This window comes from Dermacentor albipictus, chromosome 2 (assembly GCF_038994185.2).
Source record: "Dermacentor albipictus isolate Rhodes 1998 colony chromosome 2, USDA_Dalb.pri_finalv2, whole genome shotgun sequence".
NCBI lineage: Eukaryota > Metazoa > Arthropoda > Arachnida > Ixodida > Ixodidae > Dermacentor > Dermacentor albipictus.
The window spans coordinates 160849507-160861636 of NC_091822.1; the positions used below are offsets into that span (position 1 = coordinate 160849507).

General features: G+C 43.2%; 1 protein-coding gene across 4 annotated transcripts in view; it reads left to right on the top strand.

Annotated features, from left to right (window-relative positions):
- The first annotated feature begins 200 nt into the window (after window positions 1-200).
- Window positions 201-12130, top strand: part of dom (domino helicase) — a 124610-nt gene continuing 112680 nt past the window's right edge. For 3 of the 4 annotated variants that reach the window (XM_070534220.1, XM_070534221.1, XM_070534223.1), the window contains exon 1: window positions 201-423. The gene's annotated coding sequence lies outside the window, so the exon portion shown is untranslated. The remainder of the gene's footprint in view (window positions 424-12130) is intronic. The other variant, XM_070534222.1, reaches the window with a different exon arrangement.

Consider the following 12130-nt stretch of genomic DNA (forward strand, 5'->3'; position numbering starts at 1 on the left):
GAAATACAGCAAAGAAAACGGAACACCAGAATGATTTATACGTCTTGTGGAATCCATTCGGTTATCAAGAACACTTTTCGTCCTTTGGAACGACGAATTTCCCGCGCGGCGTCCGGCAACGCTGAGCTGTTGTCCCGGGAAACCGGAAAGCGTTGGTTTCTTTTCGAACGTCACGCGCTTCTCCCCCCCTGCGCATGCTCGGTGCGGCGGCGCAGGGCGGCCATTTTGAGCTTACCACAGAGGGGTAGGAGGATGTTTATAAGTTTTGTGTAGTGCGAAGATTTGTGACAAAAATAATGACGGCGAAACCGTGCGGAATATCCCAAGATGTGTCATAGGTCTCATGGGATGTTCATCTCGTGGGATTGAACAGTTACAGCTTCCGATGGGAACGCTCTTGTCGTAAAACCTGATCTCAATCAGGTAAGACAACCGACTTTTTCCTCGGCGGAGTCCAATATGGCGGACGCCCAGTCTTTGTTCGTTCTGCTGCCTGTTCGAATTGCGTTGCGGCGTGCCATGTGACAGGCAGCTACCGTTCGCACGCTGTAAAATCCAGACGGTGCCGTAAATAAAAGTGCTGATTTTTTTAACGCTCGGATCGTGTGCATTTGTTTATTTCTCGAGTAGAAGTGCCTTTTCCCCGAGTTTGCGGAGTGCCGGCGACTTGCGATTAAATGCCGCTTTTCGGCCAATTCACTCCGTTGTGACCGTTGTCGTCCACCAAATTCATTACAGATGAGCCGAGTTATTCTCGCTAGAAACATCGGGACCGCTCACGAGCGTGCCCGATCGACTCGCTTGTTCGTGGTTGCCTATGAATGAACGCGTACTCGAGAAAGTTTTTCAACTGCACACAACTCTCCGGTGCACCAAAAGTCGTTGATCGCTTGTAGATGCAGTGTAACAGCGTTTAGACCACATGTGCAACACTGCCTTGCCTAGCCGGCAATGTCCGGAGCACGATCATCGTAACTTCGAAAAAGAAGCCAAGCGCTCGCGGCTTCGTCGGCGCCGGGGCAGTCTTCTGCTCGTTCCTGGAGAGCGCGTGGTGACGAATTCAGCGTGGTTATCGGCGATCGCTTCGCACAAGGGACTTTCTGTGAATAGCTTTCTTGTTTGCTTGCTTCTCGGGCACAGAGCGAAGCCCAGCCTTGTGCGCCGCTGTCGCGACCTGGGCGATAGCGGACGACGTGAAAGGACGTCCGTCGCCGCGCAGTTTTTTTTTCTCGGGCTCGCCTTCGCAACTGGGATCCCTGCGAGCAGCCAGGCTAGCGATCGCGCGCGTGTGTAATCTATTTCCTTCATGTTTTACACGCGGCTGATAGTGCCTGTGAAATAATTTCACTGTCGTGTTGTGGAAGTGAAGAAGGAATCGCGAACTTGGGGGGAGACGGAACGGGTGACGCAGTCGAGCGGCAATCGCCGGGCGCTGCCGTGTCTTCGCCGATTGCCTTGCGAGCTTTCCCGGTGTACCCCGTGCTTGTTTACGTCATGCTCGCCGATAGACGCGGGCCCGGCCGACTTGGGAGCGCGTCCGTGCCGGGCTGCAGCTACCAAGCGACAAGCCGCAGTTGGGCGTACGCGGTTTCCGAGCGAGGCGGGAATCGGCGGCGGCTGCTGCTGCTGCTCGTGTAATCGCACGCGTTCACGCTCCTCCTAGGCGTGGTCGCGACGTGGCCAGGTCCCCCCCCTGGACTTCGGCCGGCAGGCCGACCGACCTTCGGCGCTGGGTATTTCTGTTCGCTTGCGCATGAGCCAGGTTCGTTTCCAGTGTCGCGTTTTTTGTTTTGTTTTGATTGAGTGAGCGACACTTCGACAGGACAAGCGCGGCTTCGTTCAGCGGGGTTTGATCATCAGCGGTTGCGGGCGCACGGGGTAGCCGGAAGTACGCCGAGCACTTGCCGGCGCCGCTTGCCTCATTCATTCGTTGCGCGGAACCCATGGAGAGATTACGCAGTCGAGTGCTGGAAGCCGTGTCCTGTTGGGTGCTGCTTCGAGACTCCCAAGTGCGGTGGAGGAAGCTTGGGGCACGAGAAGAGCAAAAAAACAAAATCTCAGTCTCTACGGTCTCACGTCTAGTTCGTCTCGCGCTGTCTCGGGAATTCCGCCTTCTTTCCCCCCAGGAAAACTGGCAAACTTCCACCGTTGCGTTGTCGGGCATGGCCAATTAGATCGGAAAGCATGTAACATGCTTTTTTAATTTTTTTTTTCTCGGAGCGATGCTCTACTGAGTGTTCAGCTGCGATTTCTAGGAGGAAAACAACACTTAAGCTTGTCCTGGCATTCCTAATGCTGGAATTGGACTTGGTGAAGCCCAGTGTGTGTTGAATGTATGATAAAAACAGATGTATTGTGTGTTGTGAGGTGGATCACTTTTTATGTGCACTTTCACTGCTTGTTGCTGAACCAGTTATTTCACATTTGTTATGGTATCAAAGAATCTGAAACGATATAAAGAAACGACAGAACAGGAGGAAAGGGTGTCAGACAGAACAGAAAGCAGGACCCGCTATTTAGTTGGTTCTTGCTTGTTTAGGTGAAAAACGCTCTTTCCTACTCTGTTGTCTCTCGACTTAAGTCTAGCTTTTAGTCACATTTTTTTGTTTGTTTTAATGCGAATCCGCAGGCTGAGTCTTGTGAGAAATTGTAACCGTATCTTTGTTTCTATCCTTATCTTCTGTAACCACCCCCTTATGTAATACCCCGACAGGGGTCCTTAAGGAAAAATAAATGATGATGATGATGAAGTACATTTTCAAAGCCCTGAAAGTAGTTTGTTTGCTGCACTCTCTTCGGCCATTCATCTGAAAGGTTTAAATTGTCTATGTTAAGTTTATCCATAAGAAACTGCCAGAATCGTGATTTAAGTGAAACAGCCAAACTGTTGCGCATTTATAATTCTGGAATTGGATGTCTTGGGTATGGAGAGAAGATATCAGACGTCGATGAGGAACTCCGACTTATTCAGCGGAGATTTCTGTTCTTTGCAAGACAGTTCTGAACAACACTTTTCGAGCTCTGAAGGTTACTATTTTGCTTGAGTACATTCATCAATTTTTACTTTGTTTGGTCTGCCACATTAGATTACTCTATTGGAATCTACAATAATTTCAGTACTTTATCATGGTATACAGTAAATTGGATACATATGTTGTGTGAAGCAGCACTCAGAAATCATTAGGTATTGTTATCCACTTTTGCTTATTGTGGGGCAGCATCATTATCTTGAGCAACTGCTTTCAGTGCTGGCATGATAGGCTTATTCTATGAGAATGTGATGTTTGGGCTCTCCAATCAGTAGTGAATGGTACTGTAGGATGTGATCCTATGATGCAAATTCTTATATTAGTAACACTTGAATCAGGGTGCATAACATTTGGGACTTCTGTATTTTAGTACCAAATGGCTGTCATATATTAGTATCTAATGACAGAAATTCACATATAATGTGTCTTCTGTATTGAAAGATCAGACAGCTTTTTAATTGCAAAATTGAATAGCATGTGGTTAATTCCTGTTCTTGTTTAGTGGCTGTTAGACCCCAACTCCACTATATCAAAAATTTTTTATTAGGGATTTGCTGGTGGTTTAACAGTCTGGTTTGATAATGAAGCAACCGGAAGCACACCTGCTGTATCAACTGTGCCTTGTCCATCAGAACTCAACAGGAAGTCTCATTAGAGCCATATAATTATGTGCCTGTAAGCTTTGTAGAATGGACTGCTGGTCTAAGTAGGAATCACTCATTGGGAATGAACATTTAAGCAAAACCATTATAACATGCTTGTATGTTCATTGAAACAACCTATGTTAATTGGGTAAGTTACCTGATGTGTTTATCCGACCAGTTACCATTTCAAACTGATATCGATTATTGCGATTTAACTGAATGTTAGTGGAAGTTACATTTACATCATAGAGCTTGTAGTAAGAAATGTATGTCTGGTTACTTCTAGGTATGCTTCAGCATACTGCTACTAACAAAAGTCTACTTCTCTGTTACAAAAGAAGTGAAACAAATGTTCTTATACAGCTTCAGTGTTGCCAGTTACATGAACTGTGCCTCATCTTCATTCACTGAATGTGATCTGACGGCAGGATTATCTGCTTTGATGAAATTAGAAGCATTAAATGTGTGTTCTCCTTCATTCAGCACGCCTGTAGACTATGAAATTGGATAAGACTTAGTGAATGAAAATAATAATAATATAAAAAAAAACAAAGCTGTCACAGAAGAGGCTCGAGCAAGCTTGATGTAAGCTGGATGTACTAGTATTTACGTGATGGATGTAAAAATTTGTGTTTAATAAAAAGCATGTTTCCACAAGTGTATGGCAATGAATCTACTTGCATTCTTGGGATTTATTTTCACATTGTTTTAGCTTAGGAAGACAATAACCATAATTTTGGTTAATCCTTGCTTGTAAGAAAGATAGGCATTACAGTAGTACCAGGTAAGGTTTTCTTTTGTGCACTTGAAGAAAGCATCAGACTTCTATATGGTGCCTAGGCCTTGGCAGTACCTGCAGTCCTCCATGTGCCATAAGATGATTAATCCTATTTTTGTGAGGTTTCAAGCCAAAAGATTTTCTAAATTGAAATGGTTGCCCCCAAATCCGTTACCTGAACGTGAGCTTATTTTGGTCTTGGCCGTATTTTAAGCACATCATGCCTATTTAACTTGCATACCCATCATCATCGCACGAGTATTTATCTGTGAAATGATTTGTGGTCTGTGAGGACATATCAGCATGATTGAAATTGCTGCTTGTATCCTATCAGAAGCTTCTATAATTGCAACCTTCCACGTTAGCAGTAGCTGGTTATGTCTTGCTTTTGTATATTTTTGTGGAGGAATGCCAAGCGATGGGTATTTTGTCCTGTTTGGAAAATCCCACATGGTGTTGTCAGCATTCGCTTCCTTCTCTGCTTGCTATGCACTGATAGGCTGCTTTTTGTATGCTTGTGTTCCTTCGTGCTGCATTGTGAAGCAGCTGGATGGAGTTCTCATACTGTCTACACCCATGTACTTTGTTGGAGGGGGGGGGATATTATTAAGTTACATTGGTTTATGAATACTGCAGCCTTAACGACAGATCATAGCAGGATGGTACGTAGCAGTTAAAGCGCAAAAAATTATGCGGAATGGAATGAGAAATAACGCAGCAGTGAACGCTGATGCACTACATAGCAATGTTTGTGCATTCTTCGCAGCAGTGTTGCATCATATGCTTGCAGGAAGAAACTATGAAGTGACCAGGGCAAAATGCTGCACTATATCCTATCCCTTGTAGGTTTTTTTCTTCTGCATGTATGTGTACTGTAATACTGACATGAACAATACATCACCAACTAGCCTGGCAGCCAGTATTATTGAATGCTGGTGCTCACAAACACTCGCAAATGCTACATGCAGTGTGTGTAAACAGGAATGCTTTTTGGTGCAAGCAAAATATGCCATATAAATCAATGTAACTGTGCTTCAAAAGATGTCATTGACTTGTGGGCTGCACCGTTACCGTGAAGGCTATTGGCCTCGAGCTCCACCACTGGAAAAGCTGGCGCCACCGTCGGCGTGACGTGCTAGGAGGGATCACGTGGACATAGCGGCCGGGTCGGCTGCTTCGGGCGCGCCGAAGCGAGCTGAAAACGAGCTTAAATTCCCTCGTACGCTGCGGTTTTCATTTAGTGGCGAAATTTTCACGCTTCGAGTGTCTCCTTTACAACGCTTGAAAGCACTACGATAGGTACTGGCTGCCTTTGAAGGCGCGCGACATGGTAGGCTACTGCTCGGTGCCGCATGGCCGGACGCACGTAACGGAGGCCGGTGTCAGCCTTATTCGCACGTAGCCGCAGGACAAGAAGCTGTGTGAAGCTTGGCTCGCGAAACATAAAACCGGCAAACAGTCATCGGCTACAACTCGGGTATGCAGCAAGCACAGACGCAAGGAAGATTTCTGCTACGGCGCCCGGTCTGCGATGTTCTGAAAACGCGCACTGAGACGCTCGCCCGAGACCGCTGCCCGACTAATGTCATGACGGTTTAGTCTATGAACTTGTCGATACTATAGATACTGGCAAGTTCAGTGGAGTGGAAAGGCAGCGGTAAGAAGCACATTTAAAGAAAGCATGGCATATGGCCATGTTTGTGTTATGAATTAATGCACTGGATTACAAAAAAGGAGCAGCGGGAAATTGCACGCTGAGAACGCCGATAAACATACAGTGCGACGCAACTCGAGAAATAGTATTGAAAGGTCAAAGAATTTAGAAGAAAAAAAGATTGAATCGTCGCGACGGCACATCACAGTCCCGTAGGCGTCGAAGTCTGTACAATGAAATTATTTTGGAACAGCTCTGATAGCGCCCACGCAACAATGGTTGCTTGTATACTGTCAAATGCTCATATTCTGCGGCCTTAAGCTCACGGCACGTCGCGAAAACGCGCCCGCGCGGAAAGCGAAACAGTGCGCGGACAAGCATGCAGACGCGCAGTCGGTCGCTGCGAATCTGCGCGATCGCTGCATTGAGGCTTCATTCTATTACGCTCCATTTAGTTATACAAACACTATAAGAACATATTTCACATAGTTTGCTCTCAGCGTTTACCTACCTTTCACGCAACAAGCCGGTTCAGGAGACTCCTTCGCGGCGACCGCGCGCAGTGGCGTTCACTGTACGTATTCGGTAAAGAGATAGCGACTGTAAACGATTGTGTGCTTTCAGTTTGCCCACGATTATTATTTAGACAGTACGAAACTTCTCTCGTTTCGAAAGTACTTACAGAAATGTCCGGGAGCGCTCGCGCGTGGTGTTTTCAGTGAGCGCTGACAGCAAAACCTATGAGGAGCGCGCCACGTGATCCCTCATACTACGCCAGCGAGGCGCTTCCGATAGAGGGCGACTCCGTAACTCCTCGCCGCCAATACTATGCAGAAATGGGTCTCGGACTAAAGGGGAATATTTATTGCAGGTCTTTCTTGGAGCTTATGGTTTTACAGTAAGAGGATAGCCCTGTCTTGTGGCATTAGCAACAGAATACTGTGTGTGATGCATCGTTGTTGTAGGTGCCCTTGACTAGCTGATAGGTAAATTTTAACATGCAAGTATGATTGATTGTGATGACAGGATTCGTGATTTATGGATTGGTATTTTAGTATTTGATTATCCTGGTGGGTGACTTCTTTTCTTTGTTCATCAGAATATGTTTTTGTTTGTGAAAAATTTTGTCCCTTGGGGCAACCACATGAAGCCAACAGACACGGTTATTAATTGATTAAAGAGTGAGCAGTAAATCTTAATATTCTTTGTCTATCCCTTGAATAGTACTGCACAATCTGCTGAAACAAAATGGCTTGGTATTATGGGAAAACTACACTGATATCTTCCCTTATACTCTTTATTGCGTACCACTGTATTGCTCCAGACCACTCCTTTTAATAGGACCCTTCATGATGTGATATGAATTTAGCTATGAACAAAAAAAAAAACTAATTATGTATTATAATACAGGGGAAAATAACAAATGAAACAATTAGTAAAGTTGACCACATTGGCAACATGGACAGCTGCCGGGTAGTCAGATAAAAAGGGCATTTTGTTGGAGGCATGGAAGAAATGACATGCTTTTCTCTATTATTGCTTTTTATGTCTTGATAAATCTTCTGCTAAATGAATGATTTGTCAATCAAACCCTTATGTAACGGCCCTCTCTAGACGACACGTTTACATTATACATTTTTCACCCTGTAGACTCGTGATAAATGTTTAAGATATGGCGCTCTGTATTTTATTAGAACTGTGCAACTAATTTTTGTATAGCTTAGGAATTGCTGTGACTACATATAGGACTTACTGTGGCCTCACTTGTGAATACGAGATCTCAGCTTAATGGTTATGTTTGTGAAGGTTATGAACTTATGAGCGGGTGGTGAAAGTTTTGCTTGCCTCGCAATGGGCCTGTTTACATTTGCAGTGTTCATAGGTAGCCTGCAGTGGAGAAAAGAAGTTCTCCCTGCTTTATTGTGTTGTTTGCCACATGATGGCTTTATGTAAATCTTGCAGTAAATTATTTTACTGTGCATCGTCAATGGATTCTAATGCCACTTCAGTGACGTTTAAGTGCATCACAAAATCCTAAGTTTGGAGCTGATCATTTTCGGAATTGTTTTCTTTCACGACTGTTACTGAAATCGCAACTACAGAAGTACAGGTTAGGGCCTTGGCAGCTCTCATAGCACGCTGCATTAAAGACTTTGCAGGTTATATGTGCCCATTGCTAAAGTTCAAAATTAATGTATAACATCTCCCATACCGAGCATTACCTAACATAAGGAAGCTGCTCTTGTACAAATCTTAAGCATCACTTACTGAATGCAGAAGAATCAGTGTAAAGTAAAACACAAATCGGCTCAAAGCAACCAAAGTTGTTCTTGTGTTGTGCTCAACATTCAGGCTCCTGGGAACTTAAGAACTGCATCATGCTTAGAAAACGGCTACACAATGATTTTGCATTACACTAGGGAACAATTACTTCTGTTGAGACAGTTAAGCTCGATTCTTTTTCCTGGTTGCATTTCTCCACATTTTGGTGGTACATGTACGGTTGTTCAGTCGACAAAGGCAACTCTTGAGGAATCAGTTATAGATTTAAAAAAAAGAAGCTAGGCAGTCACGTTGACAAAGAAATACTAACCTTCCAAGACTCGTGCCTGCGTGTCATTGTGTTATGGACAGATGTCAGAAGTGTGTTGTCAGTAGAAAATAGAAGGCAGAGGTGGCAGGACGGCAGGAAACACCACACATGTGTAGATCACTCTGTGTGTTGTGGCATTTATACACGTGGATGACGTGTGCCCATGCCTTTGCAGCTTTTTCTTTTTTTTTAATGCGCAGCTGTGACTCAGCTTTACTTTCGAATCTTTTTGATGCAGCTGCTCGTTTAGCATTGTTTGTTTCTTTAGTATAAGAATGTTCTGTGAGAACTAATGTCTGTTGCATAAATGTGAGCACAGTCAAGATATTTTAAACAAGCTACTTGTTGGTATATTAAAGCAGCATGATGTGATGAATACGAAAACATGCAGAACAGTACTAGTGCTGACTACCAACAAAATTTCAATGGATAAACACCAGTCATTTATAGTCAAATATAATGTAGTTAGCAGACAGTCAAAGTTATGTGTACGTTTCTGTATTTGTCCCATCACACCGCTTCATTATACTTACAAGATGAACCAGCTTGCCAAAATCAAGTTGTTGCAAGCTACTTGTATTTTGAACCCTGCCTCCAGATGCATGCATTTCATAATTAATACATTTGTTATGGCTGCTGCATAGGTAGGTTATGAAAGGTTTTATGAATGAGTTAGAACAGTACAGGTATTGAAGTGTTGGCTTTCATTGCTTCTGCTTACACTGGCGAAAATTTAACTGGGAGACATGGCACACAATGGGTTCAGAATATGCTTGGAATACTTTTTTTACGGAGTAATTACTAGGGGCGCAGGAATATTCAAAACACAATCAAATATTGTTTTATATAAGTTGATCCTCAAATGAAATAGCTATTATTTACAAATTTGAATATTTTTTGTGTAGGTTTTGAATATTTTGCACCAAATTTGCACAGTCAAACATAGAACTGAAGTAAACATGTGATACTCTTCATCCGGGTGGCCATAGTGGACATATAACCTTAGAAATTGCACAGTAGAGGACGCTTCGTCACTGAGGGAGTCAGACTTTTGATCATTCGCTCTCAACTTCTGCTCAGTATGGCAGGTGGCAGTGGGTATTGTTTGGTACAATTTATGGATTCTGCGCCTGAGTGTTCGCTTCGGATTAAGTATGAATGAACTTTGTTGCAACACTACAATATACAATAGTGGCAGCACTCAGTAGTGAACGTTCCTACTAGAGTATAAGTGCTTTTCTTGCTCCATCATTACAACTGGCACCCATTTATGCTTTAGTGTGGAATGTATATGTAAATGTTAGCTGGCTCAGAAGAATGTGTTATAAACTTTATTTAATAATGCGTGGCTATGGTGTACTGTGAAGAGTCTTTGCTGATGAAGACACCTGTTCAATAATTCGATTCACTTCTAGCATTGTTGCATTTCTGTTTGATTTGTTCTCAACAATCACTACTTGCATGCCAACTGTAATCACTGAGTTGCATGTTTAAAAACAATGCGGTATTATCAAATCACTTCTTTACTGTGTACATGCATCCCTCTTTAGAATCATCAGATGGGTCAGATTTTATGATGTTGGAACAAAATGATCGCTTCAGTGCAGGGAAGGAGTTCATTTGATGGAGGGTCCAAATTGTATCCTAATCAGTCGCATTCAAAGTTTCAAGCCACGTTTCTTGGTGCTACTACAGTTTCATTCTTATATTCTTTAGCTTCCGACGAACAGCGCACTTAACGAATTATAACATAAAGATTCTAGGGCTCTCGGACAGTAAAACCAATCTCAGTAAATAAGAGCGCACTTTAGCAAACAATTTTTTATTATATAGTGGGCATATGGTGTTTTTGTAGTGTGTCATAGACATTTAAAAATTAATGTCCAGATATAGTCTGTGTCCTATGTTGACATAAGAGCAGAGCAGTGGTCCACTATCATAAACAATAGCTAAGCAGAAGCTCATGAACCCTGGAATGGCTGGCTTAGTTTGTAACCTTGTGAGGACAAGGAGGTTCTCTGACCTCAATAGATTTCTGGCCTATTACGGCATAGTACTTCCCATCCCTTGGTTACGTGATGGTCAGTCTCACCAGCCAGAGGATGCTGTGAATATCTTGTTTATCCTACTAGCATTGCTGACACCAGCTGCTAGAATGGGAAAGGGGGACGAAAGAAGAGGCATGATTTCGAAGTGCCATAAGACGCTGGTTTGAGTTTTAAACACTGATCTTTGCCCAATCCAGAGCTAAAGCTCGGTAATGAGCAGCTGCCAAGTTGGTACCCAGCGGCCTTTGTCTCACAATAAACATAGTGAAATGTCATTGCAAATGCGAATGGTGTTTGTCCAATATCGCTTCTGCTCACCAGTCATGTTCTGGTGCTACTGGGAGCTGTGGAAAGCTTCAGTGCCTTTGTGCCTGTGCACTTATTGGTGCATATAAAACTAATCCTTAGAATCTGTTAAAATCTTGTTTCGGGTCTAAATTATTACAGCACTCATTTCGGTGACACTTGTCAGTGTGAAAAGCTGCATTCCAGCTTTTCTGTTGACATGTGACCTTTCACTTTAGAGGCACTTTAGAGGGTAGTGTGTTGCCCTGCTTCTCTTACAACCTTGTTTTTTCACATGTTGCTTATGTCTAGAAAAATTGCTGGGGTTAAGTAATGAATTTATTTCAGTGCAATTTATTTTTGTACCCCCTCGGTAGTCTGAGCACCGCTTCACCTGTGTTATTGCCAGGATTGGCCGCTTGTGAGCGGTGGATGATAGGAATAGAGTGAAACGGACTGTTCCATTTATGTGAGCCCAGGGTCTGGGTAATGTAATGATTCTGTGTAATGGTTCTAAGAACTAACTAGCAACTAGAGAAAAATTGAAACAAACAACTTTCCCATCTTTGTTCATCTGCGGAATGTGGGCAAGTTGTGATTGGCTAATGAAAATAATCACAGTAATGTCATGGTCTTACTGAGATTATCAAGAATAAAAAAAAGTGTTGAGTTCACATAAAAATTTATGTGCTGCTGGCAAGCTTGAAGTTCAGTAAGAAAGTTAAAATGGCAATTTTCAGAAGCTACCTAGGGTATAGGTTGGCATTAACTAAAGACTGGGAGGCAAGCAGGTGCTGGCTGAAAGGTCATAGCACTCACACTGTGTAAATATTGGCCTTGTGAACATTTTTCGTATTTGCACTTAAGAAAATGTGAACATTAATAGAAAGCATTCTCAAAAAAAGAAATCTAATGCTTCTGCTTGACTAAGAAACCAATAGCAAGGAAATCACACAAACTGCGTGAACATCAGCACCACCTGTAGCAAGATATAGTTTAGGTTTTCTCAGCTATTGAATTGATATGAACCTATTTCTACAACTAGTGTTTAGTCACTTATTCAAGACGTGGTTGCCTAACAGTTTTCATAAAAACGCAC